Source organism: Heptranchias perlo, unplaced genomic scaffold (genome assembly GCF_035084215.1).
Source record: "Heptranchias perlo isolate sHepPer1 unplaced genomic scaffold, sHepPer1.hap1 HAP1_SCAFFOLD_47, whole genome shotgun sequence".
NCBI classification, from domain to species: Eukaryota; Metazoa; Chordata; class Chondrichthyes; order Hexanchiformes; family Hexanchidae; genus Heptranchias; species Heptranchias perlo.
In genome coordinates this window covers 6,559,513-6,583,361 of record NW_027139484.1, presented here as the reverse complement: position 1 = coordinate 6,583,361, position 23,849 = coordinate 6,559,513, and the positions used below count along the sequence as shown (strand labels likewise).

The 23,849-nt window shown below is 44.2% G+C and overlaps 5 non-coding genes across 5 annotated transcripts; 3 read left to right on the top strand and 2 right to left on the bottom strand.

Annotated features, from left to right (window-relative positions):
* Positions 1 to 6,508: 6,508 nt before the first annotated feature.
* On the top strand, positions 6,509 to 6,582 carry trnas-aga (transfer RNA serine (anticodon AGA)). Its single transcript has one exon. It is a non-coding gene; the product is annotated as a tRNA-Ser (tRNA).
* A 2,680-nt stretch (positions 6,583 to 9,262) lies between these two features.
* Positions 9,263 to 9,345, bottom strand: trnal-cag (transfer RNA leucine (anticodon CAG)). Its single transcript has one exon. It is a non-coding gene; the product is annotated as a tRNA-Leu (tRNA).
* Positions 9,346 to 10,628: 1,283 nt separating this feature from the next.
* trnav-uac (transfer RNA valine (anticodon UAC)) lies at positions 10,629 to 10,701 on the top strand. Its single transcript has one exon. It is a non-coding gene; the product is annotated as a tRNA-Val (tRNA).
* Positions 10,702 to 11,362: 661 nt separating this feature from the next.
* trnaw-cca (transfer RNA tryptophan (anticodon CCA)) lies at positions 11,363 to 11,434 on the bottom strand. Its single transcript has one exon. It is a non-coding gene; the product is annotated as a tRNA-Trp (tRNA).
* Positions 11,435 to 19,831: 8,397 nt separating this feature from the next.
* trnae-uuc (transfer RNA glutamic acid (anticodon UUC)) lies at positions 19,832 to 19,903 on the top strand. Its single transcript has one exon. It is a non-coding gene; the product is annotated as a tRNA-Glu (tRNA).
* Positions 19,904 to 23,849: the final 3,946 nt, after the last annotated feature.

Genomic DNA, 23,849 nt, shown 5'->3' with positions numbered 1-23,849 from the left:
CATTTGTAAAAGTTGCTGGTGTCTGATGATGTACACGCCTCTGCTCCCTCCATTGAACAAGAAAGGAGGTGTTTGACGATGACGGGACCTGTTGCTTATGAGCTCATCCTTTACATTGAGTGGGTTCGCGTTTTTTAAACGGCGTCAGCTTTAGCCCAGCGGTGAACTTCACAACAAACAAGTTCGACACCGTCTCACCGCGGGCATTGACTGACATGTTTATTGTTATTTCTTTCAGACCAAAATGAATAGTGACCGTGATTTTAAATTTGCACTAAGTGATTTTTAGATAGTCGCCTTTAAATGTTTCAAAGGCGACTCCTAATTTATGATAGTCCGGCCATTTCACCAGCCGTGTTGAAAACAAAACATGTCTCTGCTTTTCGCGTCTTTTTTCGAAAGGCAAAACATATATTTCCCCTGGCCTCTGAAGGATGGACAAGTACATTTCAGAAAGCTGAAGCAAGTTCACCGAGCTTAAATCGTCTGACCACGTTAAAGGCAATGTATACAGATATATATGCAAGTAGTTGCTGCCTGTTTCTGTGGTTCTCTTTCTTCTGTGTGTCCATCTGCAGGTCGATTTTGAATCAATACCAGTGTTCGTGTCAGTTTGTTGCATGAAATAAATGAGGGTATCAGGCGCTCCCCTCCCTGCCACTGGGTCGGTACTGAGTCAGGTTTTAGGCCAAACACCTGTTTCTTTTCTGTGAAAAAGCAATTAAAACCTTCATTCGAGAATTATCCAGTCTCATGTGAGCGGTGAAAGAAACAGTGACCCCGATGTGATGTGAACACGCAGACTTTTGATCTGGAGTCAGAACTTTGCGCCACGCACTCTGAAGACAGGATCCAGGATGTTATTGTCTGTATGAATGTTTCTCAAACATCGTTTCATTTATCCCACCTTGGTTGAATAGATAGGACTGACCAAATTTCCGCCAGGTCCCACCGGGTGTGGGACAGTATTGGAAGCAGCCTTCACCCCCAATATCACGGGTCTTTCATCGCCTGCTCTCAGCGGGCTGCAAGTTATGGACTTTGTTCACATTTCATCAGCAGTGTGAATCGTTAAATATTCACTCATTTTTAATGGGAACAAGGTTTACGCCCGGTTTCGAACTGGGGACCTTTCGCGTGTTAGGCGAACGTGATAACCACGACACGATGGAAACCTGAAGCTTGCAGTCCCGTGCTCGGGACATAACGCCTCAGCCAAGCTGATTTCACAGGGATACATTTACTGCGCTGTATTTCGGAAGGCTGCAGAGAAGGATCGGTGGCGATGGTCAGGCAGGGAATCCCAGAGCATCGCGCTCACACAAACATTTCACTGTTTTTCATGTGCCTGATATCCGACCGCAGTTTGAACTGTAGCGAATCCGGCATGCTCAGATGACATTGTTCACAGAGTGTTTTCTTGCAGCCAAATCACACATTCGAAAACTTGAAATGAGATTACGAGATCGGAGCCAATTAAAGTGCTCCCAGTTACTGCAGATCAGGAATTAAAACCTGGCACCGGCTTCAGGACTATCAGAATGAGGCAATGAATCCGAAAGTGGGAAGAGAAAGGTGCAACTTTCGTCCCTGGGTGGGCTCAAACCACCAAAGCTTTTGATTAACATCCGAACGCGCTAACCGATTGCGCCACAGAGACCACCCAATACATGTGTTTGCAAGATACACGAAAGCAGCTTGTCACCTTGCCAAATTTACAGCCACAGAAATGCAATTGTCCACGATCAGTGTTACTTTTCCAGAAGCAAAGGATGGGACATTGTTTGTGGAAACATGGAAACGATCTGGTCTCGCTCACAGCATCGATATCACCGCCAACCAGCTCTCCTGCAACCGGCGCGCCCACCGGTGTTTTGTCTGTTACTCAGCAGCACTGTGGGAGAACCTTCGCCACACTGACTGCAGCGGTTCAAGAAGGCGGCTCACCACCACCTTCTCAAGGGCAATTCGGGATGGGCAATAAATGCCGGCCTCGCCAGCGACGCCCACATCCCATGAACAAATAAAGAAAAAGTATTCTAAGCGTCCTGACGCTGATGTCAGGTTTTGATCCCTGATCTGCAGTAACTGGGAGCGCTTTAAATGGCTCCGAACTCTTAATTTCATCCACAACATCAGAGTAACTGTTCCAGGAGGACATGCCGACTCAGCTGCGTCTTGGCCGCCTGTCTGGTCAGTCTTTTATTCGCCTCCAATTCCGTTTCCCAAAGCGTATCTGCAGATTCACAAAGCTGTTTGTCATTTCGGTTCCTTTCGATTTGTCCAGCTCCCGACTGGCAATAATTTGCAAACCTGGTTGCAAACCTCCGCCTTGCATCGTGTCCAGGGATGGGTTATGTGGAGAGACTGGACAATCTGGGATTGTTCTCCTTCGAGCAAAATAAGGTTAAGGGGAGATTTAATGGAGGTATTCAAAATTATGAGGGGATTTTGATAGAATGGATGGGGAGAAGCTGTTTCCATTGGCAGGAGGGTCCATAACCAGAGGATGCAACCTGCATTTGTCGAGCGCCTTTAACGTAGTAAAACGTCACAAGGTGCTTCACGGGAGCGTTATTGAACAAAATTTGACACGAAGCCACATAAGGAGATATTGGGACAGGTGACCAAAAGCTTAGTCGAAGAGGTAGGTTTTAAGGTATGTGTTAAAGGAGAGAGAGGCGGAGAGGTTTAAGGAGGCATTTCCAGAGCTTAGGTTGCTGAAGGCACAGCCGCCAATGGTGGAGCGATTTAAATCGGGGATGCGCAAGAGGCCAGAATTGGAGGAGCACAGAGATTTTTTTTATTCGTTCATGGGATGTGGGTGTCGCTGGCAAGGCCAGAATTTATTGCCCAAACCTAATTGCCCTTGAGAAGGTGGTGGTGAGCCGTCTTCTTGAACCGCTGCAGTCCGTGTGGTGAAGGTTCTCCCTCAGTGTTGTTCGGTAGGGAGTTCCAGGATCCAACGGCGATGAAGGAACGGCCGATATATTTCCAAGTCGGGATGGTGTGTGACTTGGAGGGGAACGTGCAGGGTGGTGTTATTCCCATGTACTTGCTGCCTTTGTCCTTCTAGGTGGTTGAGGTCACGGGTTTGTGAGGTGCTGTGCAAGAAGGCAATCGAGTAACAAGTCGAGCAATGTATTCCGCTCAATCATTGATCATTCCATTCAGATCTTCTGCTTTTCAGCTGCACTTCCCCCCAAACATTGCAAATAATTTTGCTCAGTATTTGTTTCGCTTGTTGAATATTTTGTTCTCCGGCTTAGCCAGATTAATATTTCATTTCAATTATCAATGACAGGGAGCAATGAACAATGAACTAGTGAGCAAAGTTTCGTTTATTATTAAAAAGCAGTGATTCCGAAATTATCCAGGCTGATATGAATGGTATAAGAAGTAGTGATTTCGACATGATTTAAATACGCAGCCTTCAGAGTCAGACGCGCTACCGTTTCACCACGAGGTCTACTGATGGCATAGATTATATATATATATATATATATATATATTATATATACTTATTATATACTTAAATATATATGTTTGATGCAGTGTTCCCTTGTGGTTGGGAATAGTTCATTGCACAAAAATAATTCAAGTCTGTGAGACATTTAATGTTTTTTTAATCGCCATTAATACGTTCTGTTGCACACTGAAGTAAATGCTAACTTGTTTGCCAAGTGACAATTAAAACGTCAATAAATCTTTGTGTTTTGTATGTCATGAACTTTTATCCCTTCCCGTTTTACATACTGTATTTTAGGAGTCTGCTTAAAAGTGTTTAGTGCTTATTATACCAGGAATCTGGTGTAGCCGTTGTTAAATTAAAAAAGGTTTGTAGCCCCTTTCATGCATGAACAAACTCGACCCTGAAGGTTTATGGGGAGCACGTCCCAACAACATGCTTCCCTCCGAGGTTAAATCGGGGACTTTCTGCGTGTAACTGGTGAACATGATAACCGCTGCACTATGGAAATGAGAAACTTTTCGTTCTTAGCTCTGAAGGAAGTGTCTCGGGAAAACATGTACTGTTGACTCTCTTTGCACTGACTCTTTTCACGAATATTTCATCGATCGAAACTCTCCAATTCACAGGGAAAAAATGTCAGTCATTAAACTCCCGAATTAGCCCCAAAATCTATCAATCTCAGTTTTTAAATTTTCAATTGACCCCCAGCCTCAACTGCTTTTTGAGGGAGAGAGTTCCAGAATTCCACTCCCCTTTGTGTGAAGAAGTGCTTCCTGACATCAACCCTGAACGGCCCAGCTCTAATTTTAAGGTTATGACCCCTTGTTCTGGACTCTCCCCACCAGAGGAAATAGTCTCTATCTGCCCTGTCAAATCCTTTAATAATCCAAACACCTCAATTAGATCACCCCTTAATATTCTGCACTCAAGGGAATGCAAGTCTGGTCTTTGCAACCTGTCCTCATAATTGCTTATCAAGGATAGCCAACAAAAAGGGTTTTACGACGGCTGGCTCTTTAATGCGTTCGGTTTTGTCAACGGGCTCGTTGGTCTAGGGGTATGATTCTCGCTTCGGGGTTGTCTGTCCAAATATTTGAGAGGTCCCGGCTTCAAATCCCGGACGAGCCCTTATTTTACTCTTCAACTTCTAAAGACAGAAAAGTACCCAAATCAACCCACATGAGTGAAACAATTCCAATGTTTCATCCTATTCCCAAACACAACTGCCCAACGTGGTTCTGATGAAAGGTCATTGACCTGAAACATTAACTCTGTTACTCTCTCCACAGATTCTGCCTGACCTGCTGAGGGTTTCCAGAATTTTCGATGTCATCAGAGTATCACTTCCCTCATCACCGAACTACACTCCTCCACTAGATGCAGCCTTGTGGTGCAAGCAGGCTCCTTCCGCACAGCCAGGTGTTCTGCTTTAGGCATTAATTATAACTATAACTTTGGAACTTGTTAGTTAAAACATATGGCCTTGCCCATTGACCAGAGAGCAGAATGGTGTTTGTCTCTCACCAGTGCAGCCCTTTCCCGCTTCGTCAGCTTGGAATGATACGTAGCTATCATACATATCTCACACCTCTCCTGCTTCCCTGTGAAGCTGGTAAGACGAATAGCACACAATGCTGTCTGACACACATACACACCAGCTCTGAATGATTTAAAGGCCTTGTTATGATTGTCAGAGAATTGTTTATATCAAAAGGATAATTAAACTTATGAGTAATATGATATCAGCTCCGATCCAAGAGTTTCTGGACTTCAGAATCTACTCGTCTCTATATTAAACATATGCATGCATATAAAATGAAGCAAATCTGTCTGATGATTGTAGTTTCGTTCTCCCAACAGAGATTTATACTTCCTTACTTAAGAGGCAAATGGTAAAGGTTAATATTAATTCAATATAAAGACTAATTCTTTCCTTACAATACAGATACCCCAAACTAATATAACACTTCAAACTGATAGAGCTTCTCAAATTAAAAGAGTACCTCAAACTAATACGGTACCTCAAGCTAATACAATACCTGAAACGGATAGAGAATCTGAAACTAATATAATACCTCAAGCTAATACATCATCTCAAACTAATAAAGAACCTCAAACTAATGCAGTACCTCAATCAAATACAACACCTTAAACTAATACAGTACCTCAAACCGATACAGAACCTGAAACATAAATTAATACCTCAAACTAATACAGCATCTCAATCTAATACCGTATCTCAAAGCAATAAAGTACCTCAAACAAATACAACAGCTTAATCCAATACAGCACCTCAAACTGATGCAGAATCTGAAATTAATATTTTTTTTATTCGTTAATGGGATGTGGGTGTCGCTGGCGAGGCCGGTATTTATTGCCCATCCCTAATTACCCTGGAGAAGGTGGTGGTGAGCCGCCTTCTTGAACCGCTGCAATCCGTGTGACGAATGCTCTCCCGCAGTGCTAATAAGTAACAGACAAAGCAGCGATTAGCGCGCCGTTTGCAGGAGAGCTGGTTGGCGGTGATATCGATGCTGTGAGCGAGATCAGACCGTTTCCATGTTTCCACAAACAATGTTCCTTCCTTTATTTCTGGAAAAGTAACACTGATAATGGACAACTACATTTCTGTGGCTGCAACATGAAACTTTGGCCAGGTGACACGCTGCTTTCGTGTATCTTGCAAGAAACCGCACCGGTTGGTCTCTGTGGCGCAATCGGTTAGCGCGTTCGGCTGTTAACCGTAAAGGCTGATGTTTCGAGCAAGAAAGCACTCAATGAACAATATCATCTGCGCATGCCATTCGCAATAGTTTAAACTGCGGTCGGATAACAGGTACATGAAAAAAACAGTGAAATGTTTGTGTGGGCGCGATGCTCTGGGATTCCCTGCCTGACCATCGCCACCGATCCTTCTCTGCAGCCTTCCGAAATACAGCGCAGTAAATGTATCCCTGTGAAATGAGCTCCTGTACAGTAATACGGAAATTAGTTTGGCTGAGGGGTGATATCCATATCACAGAGCTTGAAGCATCAGTTTTCCGTAGTGTAGTGGTTATCACGTTTGCCGAGAAAGCGAAAGGTCCCCGGTTCGAAACCGGGCGGAAGCATTTTGAAACCTTGTCCGCATTAAAAATGATGAAATATTTAACGATTCACATTGCTGAATGATGTGAACAAAGTCCATATCTCCCAGCCCTGTTCATGCAGTCCGCTGGGAGCAGGCGATGAATGCCAGCGTGATATTAGGGGTGAAGGCTGCTTCCAAGACTGTCTCACACCCGGTGGGATCTGGCGGAGATTTGATAAGCCCGATCTATTAAACCAATATATGAAACGGTGTTTGAGAAACATTCAAAAAATATAATAACATCCAGGATCCTGTCTTCAGAGTGCGTGGCGCAAAGGTCTGACTCCAAATCAAAAGGCTGCGTGTTCACATCACATCGGGGTCACTGTTTCTTTCACCGCTCACATGACACTGGATAATTCCCGAATGTAGGTTTCAATTGCTTTTTCACACAAAACAAAACAGAAGTTTGGTCGAAACCCTGACTCAGTACCTACCCAGTGGCAGGGAGGGGAGCGCCTGACACCCTCATTTATTTCATGCAACAAACTGACACGAATACTGGTATTGATTCAAAATCTACCTGCAGATGGACACACACAGAAAAAAGACAACCACAGAAACAGACAGCAACTACTTGTATATATATATATACAGATATATATATATATATCTGTATATATCGCCTTTAACGTGGTCAGACGATTTAACTCGGTGAACTTGCTTCAGCTTTCTGAAATGTACTTGCCCATCCTTCAGAGGTCACGGGAAATATATTTTTTGCCTTTCGAAAAAAGCCGCGAAAAGCAGAGACATGTTTTGTTTTCAAAACGGCTGGTGAAATGGCCGGACTATCATAAATTAGGGGTCGCCTTTGAAACACTGAAAGGAGACTACCTAAAAATCATTGAGTGCAAATTTAAAATCACGGTCACTATTTATTTAGGTCTGAAAGAAATAACAATAAACATGGCATGATGTGGAGATGCCGGTGATGGACTGGGGTTGACAATTGTAAACAATTTTACAACACCAAGTTATAGTCCAGCAATTTCATTTTAAATTCACAAGCTTTCGGAGGCTTCCTCCTTCCTCAGGTGAACGTTTGTTGGAAACGTTTTCATTTCCAACAAACGTTCACCTGAGGAAGGAGGAAGCCTCCGAAAGCTTGTGAATTTAAAATAAAATTGCTGGACTATAACTTGGTGTTGTAAAATTGTTTACAATAAACATGGCAGTCAGCGTCCGCGGTGAGACGGTGTCGAACTTGTTTGCTGCGAAGTTCACCGCTGGGCTAAAGTTGAAGGACGCGAACCCACTCAATGTAAAGAATGAGCTCAGAACCAACAGGTCCCGTCATCGTCAAACACCTCCTTTCTTGTTCAATAGAGTGAGCAGAGGCGAGTACATCATCAGACGCCAGCAACTTTAAGAACTGGAACAGATAAAGGCACAGATGCAAGTTCCAAATCTTTTCAATGCAAAGTTATTTCACTTTATTTAAAGTGCGGTGAGGCTGAAAACGGGTCCCAGATGATTTGCGTTCACTCGTGACTTGTTTTCCAGTGTTTGTCCGTCAGATTTGCAATTCAATTTGTATTGGATATTGAAGATATTTCAGGATGATTGCACAACATACCATGTGTAAAGCAACCATCTTGATAACTTCAATCATCACACACTCTACATCGACGCTGCAGAGGCCCCAGCACCCCTTTCAATATTGTTTTTCTTAACTCACAGTTTTCAAAAGGGAATTGGATAAACGCTTGGATGGAAACATTTTCAGGGGTATGGGGAAACAGCAGGCGAGTGGGACGAACTGGACTGCACTTTCAGAGAGCAGGCACAGGCACGATGGGCCGAATGGCATCCGAATGGCGCTGTCCTATTCTATGATTCTATTAATAGGTCAATTTCCACCTGTCACTGAGCCTCTCGAAATGGAGCGCAGTAATCGTGTCCCTGTGAAATGAGCTCCTGAACAGTAATACGGAAATTAGCGTGGCTGAGCGGTTTGAAACTGTGGTTCGGCTCCTCACAGGAAATTTCCTCTCTAGCTTTGATTAGTTTATGAATTATCTCCCCCCTTTCGATCTTAAATCTCTTTATATTTTTTTTGATCTCTTCTTCTCCTGTCATGCCCACAATATTAGTCTCCCTGGTAAATACTGAAGCAAAGTGATTATTTAATATTTCTGCCATTTCACTGTCATTGCCTGTGAGTTTGTCATGTGTATCCCTTCGTGGCCCTATTCCAATCCTAAATTTTCTTTGGCTGTTGATGTGTCCAGAATACTTCGCTTTTTTGATATTCCTTTTTGCCTTTCTAATAGTTCTTTCGACTTCTTTCCCAGTCTTTTCACATTCCCCTCTCTCCTTTATTGTCTCGTGTGTGCCTTTTTCTTTAGATTCAATTTTGTCCTTATTTCTTTATTCATCCCTGTTGTATCATTTCTGGCTAGTTTTTTCTTGGTTTGTCGTGGGATATATTTCTCCTGGACTCTGTCGATCATCGTTTTAAATGTTTCCCACTGCTGTTCTATTTCTTTGTCCCGGTCATTAATATGTCAAACATTTCACCATTCAAAACTTCTCAAGTCACATCTGCACGACAAAGCCAGTTGCTTTTGTGGGAGGAGCAAATCAACTTCGCAGAAAAATCAGCTGCAGCCCAATCCACAAATAAAATATTTCCAGGTCTTGGTAAAAATCAGCAATGTCAGAAGTGGGACTCGAACCCACGCCTCCAGAAAAGACTGCGACCTGAACGCAGCGCCTTCGACCGCTCGGCCATTCTGACTACCGATACCATACTTTATTCTGCATTATTTCTGCACGGTTGGCCAGTGATAGCAGCGTGAAACTTAAAAATGGTCCTCGCCGACTGTGGGGCTCGCACCCACGATCCTGAGATTAATAGTCTCATGTTCTACCAACTGAGCTAGCCAGGCCTGAGTACTAATAACCGCCTTATCTGTTATTGCAGCAAGCAGGAGAAAGACTCCATTTCAAATGAGGGACAGGATCAACTGTCACTTCGAAAGGCACGGACCATTCAAGGGCAGTCAGCATGGATTTGTTGAGGGGAGATCGTGTCCAACTCACCTGATTGATTTTTTCGAGGAGATGACAAGGAGGATCGATGAGGGTAGCGCAATTGATGTCGTCTACATGGATTGCAGCAAGGCTTTTGAAAAATTCCCACATGGCAGATTGGTCGAAAAAGTAAAGGCCCATGGGATCCAAGGGAATGTGGCTTATTGGATCCAAAATTAGCTGATTGGTAGAAAGCAAAGGTTAATGGTCAACGGGTGTTTTTGCGGCTGGAAGGCTGTTTCCAGTGGGGTGTCGCAGGGCTCGGTACTTGGTCCTTTGCTTTTTGTGGTATACATTAACGATTTGGACTGAAGCGTAGGGGGCATGATTGAGAAATTTGCGGTTGACATAAAAGTAGGCCGTGTGGTTGATAGCGAGGAGGAAAGCTGTGGACTGTGGGGGTTCAGGCAATTTTCTGATAAAAAAAACACTCAATCTGTCTCTGAACTTATTTTGAACGAATACGTGTGTTTGACCCGGCACAGGCACGATGGGCCGAATGATCTCCTCTTGTGGACTAACATAATACCATGATACTAAGTGTTGTCAGATGGAAAAGCAACACATTCCAAATAAGAGCAGAGAGAGGAAACTAGTCTAACAGCATAACAGCACGGTGAGATATTGTATTTGAGAAGGATGAGGAGGGATAGTTTATCATGGTGGTATTCCCATAGGGCATCATTTGTGACTTTGATAAGGACCATTTCATGCTGCGACAGGGGCGGAAACCTGATTGGAGCGATTCAGCCCGGGCGCGGCCCCATCGTGTGCGGTGAGACGGAGGGGGGCGGGTGGAAACAGCATGAAAGTTTAAAACGGTACTCGCCCAACGTGGGGCTCAAACCCACTACCCTGTGAGTTTTTAAAGATAAGGGGGAGCAGCCACTGTCTGTGTCTCCAGCTGCAATGGAAAGAACACATTCCAAGTACGAGCAGAGAGAGCACACCATTCAGCTACCCATTGTGTTACATACCATGCCATCGGTTTCCGTAGTGTAGCGGTTATCACGTTCGCTTTACACGCGAAAGGTCCCCGGTTCGATCCCGGGCAGAAACATTATGTTGGAACTTGGTCTCAACAAACATCCAGACCGATTTTCTTCTCCTTCCATCAAGGGAGACAGTGGCTGTTGCCGTATTCTTTGTCACCTGCATATTTTACTTCATTAAACAGATAATTTTGAGTGAGAGAAAACTGATCCACAGTGACGCTCTTTTCAAGTTTTATTCTCTTTTAATCTGGAAGGATATATTGGCTTTGGACAGAGTGGCTTTTGAAAGGAGTTAGTCGGGTGGGATGGGCAAACCTTTTCCAATGGTGGGGGACAATGGAATACGAACCAACCATCTCCCAAGTTCTCCCGAATTCTCCGGTGCAATGGGAAACCGGCCAACAAAAGCCCTTTCATTGACCGTGGAGGTTCAGACAATTTTCGGGTAACAAAGCGCTCAATCTATTTCTCTTGTCTCTTTCCCGATGTTTCCGGATACTGTCTGCATCTCTGCCCTGTGTTTATCTCACTATGTGTCCACCTGCAGGGTGGTTTTTGAACGAAGATGTGTGTTTGTCTTCTGTTATTTGCATTAAATAAATGAGGTCATCAGGTGATTCCCTCCCGGCCAGAGGCAGACTTTCGAGCAGGGTTCTGTTAATTGTGAAGACGCAAAGAAAACTTGAATTGCAGAATTGTTCAAACCGGCTCTCAGGGAAAAAACTGTGACCCCGACGTGATTTGAACACGCAACCTTCTGATCTGGAGTCAGACGCGCTATCGTTGCTCTACGAGGCCTGGATGCTACATTGTGTATTTGTTTCAATCAATGTTTGTCAAGCACCGCTTCAGAGCTCCGAGATTGGTGGAATGGGTTGGCTTTCAAATCCCCGCCCACCCCCACCGGATGTCAGGCAGCATCAGAAGTCGCCGTCACCTGTCAGCGGCAGCATGGCGCTCGCTTCCATCGCCTGCTGTCAGCGGACTGCAGCAAATCCAATTACATTCATCCTGCACCCAGAATTATCACATCACAGGAAATGGATGTGGGAAACTGCTCAAGGTACATAACAGGAGGGGATCTTCTGAAAAACACTTAGACTTTCGGTGTTTAGACTTCGATTAGAACTGCAAAAAAGAACGTGTGAAAATATAAACTATGGGTGTGATGTTTATACATGTAGGAAACTGCTCAAAATACATAACAGGAGTGGAAACTTCTGAAAAACACGTGGACTTTCGATGTTTGGACTTTGGTGAGAACTGCAAAAATGAACGTGTGAAAATATAAATTGTGGGTGTGATGCTTCTATTTAAAGTGAATGTTTGTTTGCGGATTTCTCCCGTTACTGTCGCAACTATGGGTTGTTAATCCATCAACAATAACTTCCGCTTGATTTTAGCCCGAGTGGTTACAAAATAGCAATTTTAATAGACTGATTACAACAGAGTTGCACTACAGGTGTCTTCAACATTACATTCAACAGTATTATTATTATAATACAACTGTCTACAGGTTACATTAATGACAAGCAATCAACACAAACTGACCTGTCTGCGAATCCAGGTAGATCAGACCTGACCTTTGCGGACTGCCTGTGGCGATGGGCTTCTGACTGTCCCCTATTGAGAGCTCTAACATTTGAGAAGGGAGCATGCCCTATCTTTATACGATTCGGCTGCATTGTTCTGTACGTAAGCACCACTGATCTTAACTCATGGTCGTAAACCATCCCACTTTGCTGACTCTCAGAAACCACCAAGGGTTGATTATTGTCATAGTTTTTTTTAGACTTTCTCCGTCATCAGGTTTTGGATGATTATACTAGGTTAGCACAACCTGGAGTTCAGGTGTCCAGGCACTCAAGTTTCTCTGGACATCAACATTTCATAGTTTCTCACCATTTCAAAAATATTCAGTTCTCTGTTCTTCCTACCAAAGTGAATAACCTCACATTTCCCCACATTATACTCCATCTGCCACATTCTTGCCCACACACTTAACCTGTCTGTATCCCTTTGTCGACTCTTTGTGTCCTCTTCACAGCTTACTTTCCCACCTAGATTTGTATCTTCAACAAACTTGGATACATCACACTCGATCCCTTCATCAAGTCATTACAAGTCGTCTATAGGCATATAAATAGTAAACTGGTAGTGAGAGGAGGGGTAAGACCGATTAGGGACCAAAAGGGAGATCTACACATGAAGGCACAGGGCATAGCTGAGGTTCTAAATGAGTATTTTGAATCTGTCTTTACTGAGGTAGAAAATGCTGCCTAAATCACTGTAAATCACATTAAATGGGGAGGTAGTTGAGATACTGGATGGGGTGAAAATTGATAAAGAGGAGATCGTAGAAAGGCTGGCTGTACTTAAAGTAGATAAGTCACCTGGTCCGAATGGGATGCATGCTAGGTTGCTGAGGGAAGTGAGGGTGTAAATTGCAGAGGTCCTGGCCATAATCTTTCAATCCTCCTTAGATACAGGGTTTGCTGCCACAGAACTGGAGAATTGCAGATGTTACACCCTTGTTCAAAAAAGGGTGTAAGGATAAACCCAACAACGAGAGGCCAGTCAGTTTCAGCACGATGGTGGGAAGGTTTTAGAAATGATAATCTGGGACAAAATTAATAGTCATTTGGACAGGAAAGCCACTTTGGATTTGTTAAAGGCAAATCGTGATTGAGTTTCGTGATGAATTGACAGAGAGGGCTGATGAGGGCAATGTGGTTGATGTTGTGTAAATGGCCTTTCAAAAGACGGTTGATAAAGTGCCACAAAATAGACTTGTCAAAATGGGCGATAGTGGATGCTTCCTTATTCTTTAAAAGCACTTTCTTTTATTTCACTCAACAGATAACTTTGAATGAGCGAAAACTGATCCACAGTGAGGCTTATTTCAAGTTTATACCCTTTTAATCTGAAAGGATATATTGGCCTTGGAAGGATGGCAGCAAAAATTCACCAGATTGTTATCAGGGTGCAATAAGTTAAATTATGAGAAGATGTTGTATAAATTAGGTTTAAAATCACATAAGTCACACTGCAAAACGTTTTCATTTTTGATACATACATTAATGACCTGGACATGAGTATACACGGTATAATTTGAAAGATTGCAGATGACACGAATCTCGGGAATGTAGTAAACAATGTGGTGGATCGTATCAGACTTCAGGAGGACATAGAAAGCCTGGTGAAATGGACTTTAATAATAGAGGCATAGAGTACAAAAGCAGCACAGTTATGCTAAACGTTTATAAAACACTGGTTAGACTGCAGCTGGAGCATTGTATTCAATTCTGAGCACCGCACTTTAGGAAAGATGTCAAGGCCTTGTAGAGGGTGCAGAGGAAATTTACTGGAATGGTAACAGGGATGAGGCACTTTAGTTATGTGGTGAGACTGGAGAATCTGCGATTATCCCCTGAAAGCGCAGAAGATTAAGGGGAGATTTGAAAGAGTTGTTCAAAATAATGAAAGGTTTTGACAGAGCAAATAAGGAGAAACTGTTTTCAGTTGCAGAAGGGTCGGTAACCAGAGGACACAGATTTAAGGTAATTGGCAAAAGAGCCTGTGGCGACATGGGAGAACATAATTTACACAGCGAGTTGTTATGATCTGGAATGCGCTGCCTGAAAGGCCGGTGGAAGCAGATTCAATAGTTATTTTCAAAACAATTTGCAGGGCTTATGAGGAAAAAGCTTATGGTGGTGAGACATCTTGGATAGCTCTTTCAAAGAACTAGCACAGGCACGATGGGCCGAATGATCTACTTCTGTGTTGTAACATATTAAGTTTTGCTGGACGGAGAAGCAACGCATTCCAAGTCAGAACAGAGACAGGTGACTAAGTCAGTTCCCCATTGTTTTTAATGGGATAGCAGCGCTTTCCGTAGTGTCGTGGTTATCGCGTTTGCTTCACATGCGAAAAGCTCCCGAGTGTAAACATTGTTTTGAAACTTGCTCTCCATAAACATCCACGGAGGAGATTTTTTCTCGTGCCAAAAAGGGCGACAGTGGCTGCTCCCTTATTCTTGAAAAGCTGCATCTTTTAATTCACGAAACAGATAACTTTGAGTAAGAGAAAACTGATCCTCAGTGACGCTCATTTCAAGTTTTATTCCCTTTTACTCTAAAAGGGTACATTGGTCTTGGAAGGAGCGCAGCTCAGATTCAACAGAATGTTAGCAGAGCACGAAGGGTTAAATTATGAGGAGCGGTTACATACTTGTATCCCCTGGAATATAGAAGTCTTTTTATGATTTTGAAAGGTAGATAGACAAACCCTTTCCGCTGGTGAGGGAGTCAAAGACAATATCACAATATGACAATAGCTGTTTTACGAGTGAAAACGGCCCGACGCATCACTGTGAGTGTAAGAGACGAGCCTCTTGGTGCTGCGTCCTGTGCAGTGAATGTCAAAACTTTTAAAAGGTGAAGAAAGTGTTTGGGGTTCAGATACACAAACCTCTAATGGGAATGAGATTTTGTCAGAGGTTGCAGCCTTCCCCACTTCTCTTGCCCTTTGCGAGACACCTGTTCCGGTTTAAATTTACAAACTGGGTGAGTTGGTGATCACGGTACAGCAGACTCAGCGGTCCCAGGTGAGAGAGAGAAATCAGCCCGGGCGCGGCCACAATGTGCGCGGTGACACTGCACGGGAGGTCGGGTGGAGTCAGAGCTTGGGTTCACCCCTGAAAGCAACATTAAAAGTTTAAAAGCGAATTCGCCCAACGGGGAGCTCGAATCCACGATTCTGAGATTAAGAGTGTTATGTTCCACCGACTGAGCGAGCCGGGCCTGAGAAACCCAACCACTCTTGTCTGTCATTGCAGTAAACTCGCCCCTGGGTGTCCATGTGCATCAATCCCAAAATAACGTCCATTTCATTGGCTGTGTTTATCTATGTGTGTGTGTGTCCACCTGCAGGTTGATTTTGAACGAATACGAGTGTTTGTCTTCTGTTGGGAACATTAAATAAAAGAGCGCATCAGACACTTCCCTCCCCGACACTGGGGAACCAGTGAAAACGCAACTAAAGCATGAATTGCGGAATTATACAGACTCTTATCAGCGCCAAAAGTAGCTTTAGTATATATACACCCCAATAAATAAATAAATAATACAGGTGTATGTAAATACATTTGCAACGAAAAGAGTCACAAAACCAGAAATATTATTTGAACCTAATACAAACACTCCCAGATATATTTAGAAACCTGACATGTGTTTTCTGGTGGTGTCGTGGTTAGGATTCGGCATTCTCACTGTTATAGCCTTGGTTCGATTCCTGATCAGAGGACTTGCTGTTACAAAAAACAAATGCCAATTTTGGAGAATCACAGCAAATGTTCGACACAGAAGGAGGCCATTCGGACTATCATGTCCGCGCCGGCCGAAAATGCGCCACTCAGCCGAATCCTACTTTCCAGCGCTCGGTCAGTAGCCTTTTTGGTTACGCCACTTCAGGTGCATATCCAAGTATTATTTAAATGTAACGAGGGATTCTGCCTCTACCATCCTTTCAGGCAGTCAGTTCCAGACTCCTACCACTCTCTGGGTAAAAATAATTCTCCTCAGCTCCCCTCTAATCCTTCCACCAATCACTTTAAATCTATGCCGCCTGGTTATTGACCTCCCTGCTAAGGTAAATAGGTCCATCCCATCCACTCTATCTCGGCCCTTCATAATTTTGTACACCTCAATTAAATCACACAACACCCTCTGAATACCAACATATATTGGACTCTCACCTTTTAAAAAGTATTCTGCTTTTCTATTATTCCTACCAAACTGGACAATTTCACATTTTCCCACCTTATACTCCAACTGCCACATTCTTACCCAATCGCTTAACCTGTCCACCTCCCTTTGCGTCCTCCTCACGGCTCACTTTCCCACCGACCTTTGTATCATCAGCAAACTTGGATACATTACACTCGGTCCCCTCATCTCAGTCATTAATATAGAATGTAAACAGCAATTGCAACATAAATTGCAAGGGCCGTTCGCGTGTAAAGCGAACTGGTAACCACGACACCACAAAAAACCGCTGGTGATTTATACTAGACAGAGGGGAACTGACCAGTCACCTCTCTCTGCTCTGATTGGGACAGTTTCACTTCTCTTTAAACAACATCTCTCCTGTCCCACATTAAAATCATGGAATAGAATCATGGACTATTACAGCACAGAAGGAGGCCATTCGGCCGTATTGCCCTGCCTACTCTTTGAAAGAGCTGTCCAATTTGATCCAAAAAACCCAGCCTTTTCCCCGTAACCTTGCAAATCAGTCCTCTTCAAGTGCCTGTCCAACTGCCTTTTGAAAGTTCCTTTGAAAGCTGCTTCCATCACCCTTTCAGGGAGTGGCCACCAGATCGTAACAACCCTCTGTGTGAAAAAAAATCTTCTCATTTCCACTCTAGTCCTAAAAGCTCTCAATCCTTCTCCACGGATGCCTTTTTACAAACATTTCATTCATCAAAACTACACAAGTTACACAGGAAGAAGACTTCATTTTCAATTAATTAACGTTCCGAAGGAGCTCCCTAATCTCCCTCTCCTAACCTTATGAATCAGATCATTCGCTCGGGATCCTTTTCCACATGAAACGGCCACCCCCCACCTCAGGAGTAGCCATTCAGATTCTGTGACTGTGGCCAGCTTTGTTCGGGCAGTTGGTTTGACAGGGACCTCACACCGCACCCGCCTCCCGTGTTTTCTTCCACATCCGCAGATTGGGGACGGGCCGAGACTGATTTATTTTCTCTGTCTCACCCGGGGCCGCTGAGTCTCCGATTCAGATCACAAACCAGCTCTCCCACACCGATCACCAACTCACCCAGTTTGTAAATTGAAACCGGAGCAAGTGCCTCCTCAGAGAGCAAGAGATGTAGGGGAGGAAGCAACCTCTGACAAAATCTCAGGCTCATCAGAGAGGTTTGTGTATCTGAACCCCAAATAACTTTCTGCTCCTATTAAAGTTTTGACCATTGCACACTCCGCGGCACTTACAGACTCGTCTCTGACACTGACAGTCAAGCATGCGGAGGGTTCACTCGCGAAAGCAGCGGAAAAGTTTAAAACACATTTCGCCCAACGTGGGGCTTGAACGCACGACCCTAAAATTTAGAGTCTCATGTTCTACCGATTGAGCTATCCAGGCCGTTACCAAATCCTCAGCCACTCCCACCAGGTGTCAGGCAGCCTCAGAAGCAGCCTTCACCTGTCCGCGGCAGCATGACTGCAGCAAATCCAATTACACACACCCGGCACCCAAATTACCACATCACAGAAAAGGAACTGCTCAAAATGCAGAGAGACCTTAGGGTATACGTACACAAATCTTTGAAAGTGGCAGGACAAGTTGAATAGATTGTAAAAAAAAAGTATTCGGAATCGTTGGTTTTATTAACAGAGGCATAGAGTGCAAAAGCAAGGAACTTATGTTAAACCTTTATAAATCACTGGTTCGGCCCCAGCTGGCCACCACACAATTCTGCCCACCACACTTTTGGAAGGATGTCTAGGTCTTGGAGAGGGTGCAGAGGTGATTTACTAGAATGGTGCCAGGGATGAGGGACTTCAGTGAGGTGGAGAGACTGGAGAAGCTGGGGTTGTTCTCCTTTGAGCAGAGACGGTTCAGGGGAGATTTAAAAGAGGTGTTCAAAATCATGAACGGTTTTGATAGAATAAATAAGGAGAAACTATTTCCAGTGCCAGAAAGGATGGTAACCAGAGGACACAGATTTAAGGTCATTGGCAACAGAGGTGAGACGGGGAGAATGTTTTTATGGAGCGAGTAAGGGTGGTGGAAACAGATTCAATAATAACATTCAAAGGGGAACTGGATAAATACTTGAAGGGGGAAATTTTGCAGGGCTATGGGGAAAGGGAAAATGAGTGGGTCTAATTGGATAGCTCTTTCAAAGAGTTGGCACAGGCACGATGGACCGAATGGCCTCCTTCTATGATGTTTCCATGCTGTGATTCTATGTTATGGAGGATTTTCTGAAGCAGTAGATATTCGGGCAGAGGACCAAGTGGGGATTGAGCTCGACGGCAAGTGTATACAGTTCGTTCAAAGGACTGAAGCCGATGGTTTCATTCTTCCCGTCATTTAGCAGCAGGAAATTACTCGGCCATGCAGGCGACATTTTTTGTCTTCATTCATGGGATGTGGGTGTCAATGGCAAGGTCAGCATTTATTGCCCATCACTAATTGCTCTTGAGAAGGTGCTCGTGAGTCGCCTTCGTGAACTGCACCTTTCATTGACTGTGTCATTGACATTTTATGGACAGACATAAACTATTTCCGCTGGTTGGAGATTCCAGGACGAGGGGGCACAGTCTAAAAATTAGAGCCAGATCTTTCAGGAGTGAGATTAGAAAACATTTCTACACACAAAGGGTGATAGAAGTTTGAAACTCTCTTCCGCAAATGGCAATTGATGCTAGCTTCATTGCTAAATTTAAATCTGAGATAGATAGCTTTTTGTCAACCGAAGGTATTAAGGGATATGGGCTGAAGGCAAGTATATGGAGTCAGATCACAGATCAGCCATGATCTTATCAAATGGCGGAGCGTGCTCGAGGGGCTGAATGGCATTCTTCTGTTCCTATGGTATATTTCCCCAAGTGTCTGTTCTCTCCATCGTTGTTGAATTATCGCCTTGTTTTTCCAGCATATTTTCGTTTAAAGCTCGGTTTAGGGATGAGCCGGTGGGCGTCAAAACGTGCCGTGGACGGAGACCGGGTTGGTTATTGCGGGAAAAGTAAATCAACTGGGCCGAAAAATCAACTGCAGCTCAAGCAACAAATAAAATAGGAGTCAAAATAACCGATGTCAGAAGTGGGATTTGAGCCCACACCTCCAAAGGAAACTACGACTCGAACGCAGCGCCTTCGTCCGCTCGGCCATCCTGACTGATAAATAACTTTTTCACTGGTCACCCTTTCCACATTGAGACCCCCCTGGAGAAAGTTCCACTCACTCCAGTGCTTGGTAAGATAAATGCTGCTTTTGAGGCTCGGTGAGCGGGATGCCACCTCTTTGGGTTTTCCTGAGCCTATTGTACTTTATTCCTATTTAATCACGGGAATATCCGCAATCAGGAGCTAAAAAAAATTAAAAACTGAATCACAGAGAAAGGGAAATCCATATTACATCTGATAAACTAACCAACAGCGCTCCCTGGTGGTCTAGTGGTTAGGATTCGGCGCTTTCACCGCCGTTGCCCGGGTTCGATTCCCGGTCAGGGAAGCAACTTTTGAACACTTGTTATATTCGTCGCATGAACTGACTCAAAGTCTGTGGGAAGAGAAAAAACAATCATTGTTTTAATCACCATTAATTAACCGATAACGTTATTTTGTGCGATGAACTTTTTATCCCTTCTCATTTTACACACTGTATTTTGAAGGGCTCGGTTTTAAATGTTCAATGCTCGTGAGACCACGAATTTGTGTTAAATTTAACAGACCGGCTATTTCACAGAGAAAAAATAAATTTGCCCCAACATAATGTTTCTGCTCAGGATTGAACCAGGGACTTTCCATGTATAAAGCAAACGTGATAACTGCTACATTGCAGAAACCTCTGTTTGGGTTATCAGCCAGAAGTTCGAATGACTGCATTGATTCTCTTTCATAACGATTCAATTGATCGAAGTTGCACAAGTCACAAAAGAAAAATGTTCATTTCAAAGTTATTAAACTCCCAAATGTGACCTGCCTTGTTTGGACAGGGGTTGACCCTGACGTCACAGCCTCAACAAAACATATTCTCAACATTTACATTGGGAACAGGAGGAGGCCATTCAGCCCCTTGAACCTGTTCCGCCCTTCAATTAGATCAGAGATGATCTGTACCTCAAATCCATTTCCCCACCTTTGCTCCAGATCCCTCGATACCGTTACCCAACAAAAATCTACCGATCTCAGTCTTGAAAGCTTCAATTGACCCCCAGCATCCGCAGTCTTTTGGGGGACAGAGTTCCAGACTTCTACTGCCCTTTGTGTAAAAAAGTGCTTCCTGATTTCGAACCTGAATGGCATGGTTCTAATTTTCAGGCTCTGTCCCCCTCGTTCTTGATTCCCCAGAGGAAATTGATTCGATCTCTGTTTATTCTATCGAATCATTTAAACATGTCAAACACATCGCTCAGGCCGCCCCTCAATCTTCTATACTCGAGGGAATACGAGCCGAGTCTTTGCAGCCTGTCCTCATAATTTAACCTTTTTAGCCCCGGTAACATTCTGGTGAATCTGCTCTGCACCCCCTCCAAGGCCAATCTATCCTTCCTGAGGTGCAGTGTCCAAAACTGAACGCAGTTACTCCAGACTCAGTCGAACCAGAGCTTTATATAACTGGAACATAACTTCCACTTCTTTATATTCCAGCCCCCTGAGATAAAGGCTAACAGTCCGTTAGCCCCTTAAATTATTTTTGGACCCGTCCGTTAGCTTTTACTGATTTATGGAAATGAACCCTTAATTCTCTCTGCTTCTCCACAGTTCCAAGCTTCTTACCATTTGTAAAATACCCTGACCAAAGGTCCAAAGTGGATTACCCCATATTGAACTCCATCTGCCATAGTTTTGCCCACTCACTTAATCTATCAATGTCCCTTTGCAACTTTACACTCGCATCCACACTACATACTGTACCACCTAACTTAGTGTCATCAGCAAACTTGGATCCTCTGTTCCTTCATCTAAGTCATTGATAAATATGGTGGCAAGCTGAGACCCCAGTTACAGATCCCTGGGGGACACCACTATTCACATGCTGCCAATTGGAGTAAGTACCCATTATCCCTACTCTCTGACTCCTATCTCCTAACCAATTCTCTCCCCATGTCAATACATTGCCTCAAGTTCCATGCGCTTTCATTTTTGCCAACAGTCTCTTGTGTGGAACCTTATCAAATGCCTGTCGGAATTCGATATGAATAATATCATAGGGACATCGGAACAGGAGTAGGCCATTCAGCCCCTCGTTCCTGCTCAAACATTTGATAAGATCATGGCTGATCTGTGATCTAACTCCATATACCCGCCTTTGGCCCAAATCCATTAATACCTTTGGTTGCCAAAAAGCTATCTATCTCAGATTTAAATTTAGCAATTGAGCTAGCATCAATTGCCGTTTGCGGAAGAGAGTTCCAAACTTCCACCACCCTTTGTGTGTAGAAATGTTTTCTAATCTCGCTCCTGCAAGGTCCGGCTCTAATTTTTAGACAAAATGGTGGCAAGTACGGCGGCCAACTTTGACAAAATGGCGGCAAGTCCTTCACGGATGTTCGACAGGAACAGAAGGAGGCCATTGAGCTCCTCAAGCCTCTTATATGGGAACTGAAGGCCATTCAGCCTCTGAAGGCTGTTACACAGGAAAAGAAGGAGGACATTCAGCCCCAAAAGCCCGTTACATCGTTACTGGAGGCCGATCATCCCCTCAAGCCTGTTACATAGAATCACGAGAGGTCATTCAGCCCTTCGAGCCTGTTATAAAGGAATTTGAGGCCAATCAACCCCTCAAGCCTGTCAAATAGCAACAGGAGGAGGCCATTCAGCCCCTCGAGCTTGTTATCTGGGAACTGAAGACCATTCAGCCCTTCGAGCCTGTTGTACAGGAACAAGACGCCAATCAACCCTTCAAGCCTGTCAGATAGCAACAGGAGGAGGCCATTCAGCCCCTCGAGCCCCTTACACCAGATCTGGTGGCCAATCAGCCCCTCAAGCCTGTTACATAGAAGCAGGAGGAGGACACTCAGCCCCTCGAGCGTGTTATACGTGAACTGAAGGCCATTCAGCCCCTCGAACCCATTACACCGGAACTGGAGGCCAGACAGACCTTCAAGCCTGTTACAGAGGAATAGGAGGAGGCCATTCAGACCTTCAAGCCTGTAATACAGGATCTAGACGCCAATCAACCCTTCAAGCCTGTCAGATAGCAACAGGAGGAGGCCATTCAGCCCCCGAGCCCGTTACACCAAACCTGGAGGCCAATCAGCCCCTCAAGCCTGTTACATAGGAACAGGAGTAGGCCATTCAGCCCCTCGAGCGTGTTATACTGGAACTGAAGGCCATTCAGCACCTCGAGCCTATTACACTGGAATAGGACTCGGCCATTAAAACCCTCGAGCTTTTTGCATTGGAACGGAGGAGGCCATTCAGCCCTTCGAGACTGTTAGACAGGATCTGGACGCCAGTCAGCCCCTCGCGCATGTTACATAGGAACATGATGAGTCCATTCAGCCCCTCGAGCATGTTACATAGGAACAAGAGGAGTCCACTCAGCAACACGAGCCTTTTAATTAGGAACAGGAGTAGACAATTCAGCTACTCAACCTGTTCCGCCATTCAATTAGATCATAGCTGATCTGTATCTTAACTCCATCTGCCAGCCTTTGTTCCAGAATCCTTAATACCAAAGCCTAACAAAAGTTTATCAATCTCCGTTTTGAAATTTCGGATAGACCCCCAGCCTCAACAGACTTTTGCGGGAGAGAGTTCCAGATTTCCACTACCCTTTTGTGAAGAAGTGCTTCCTGACATCACCCCTGAACGGCCGAGCTCTAATTTTAAGGTTATGCCCCCTTGTTCCAGACTCCCCCAACGGAGGAAGTAGTTTCTCTCTATCTACCCTATCAACTCCTTTCATCATCTTAAAAACCTCAATTCAATCACGTCTTAATCTTCTATATTCAGGGGAATACAAGCCTTGTCTGTTCAACCTGTCCTCATAATTTAACCCTTTTAGCCCCGATATCATTTTGGTGAATCTGCGCTGCAGCCCTTCCAAGGCTAATATATCCTTCCTGAGGTGCAGTGCCCAGAACTGAATGCAGTCCTCCAGATGGGCTCTAACCAGAGCTCTGTACAGCTGGAACATAACTTCCACCCCTTGATATTCCAGCCCTCTTGAAATACAGGCCGACATTCCATTAGCCTTTTAAATTATTTTTGTAACTGTCCACTAGCTTTTAATGATTTCTGTACTTGGACCCTAAATCTCTCTGCTCCTCCACAGTTCCGAGCTCCTCACCATTTAGAAAACTCTCTGATCTATCTTTCTTAGATCCGAAGTGGATGACCTCACATTTCCCCACATTGAACTCCATTTGCCACAGTTTTACCCGTTCACATAATCTCTCAATGTCCTGGGAATGCTTGGTGCTTTTGTTTGGTTGGAGAATGCTTCATAT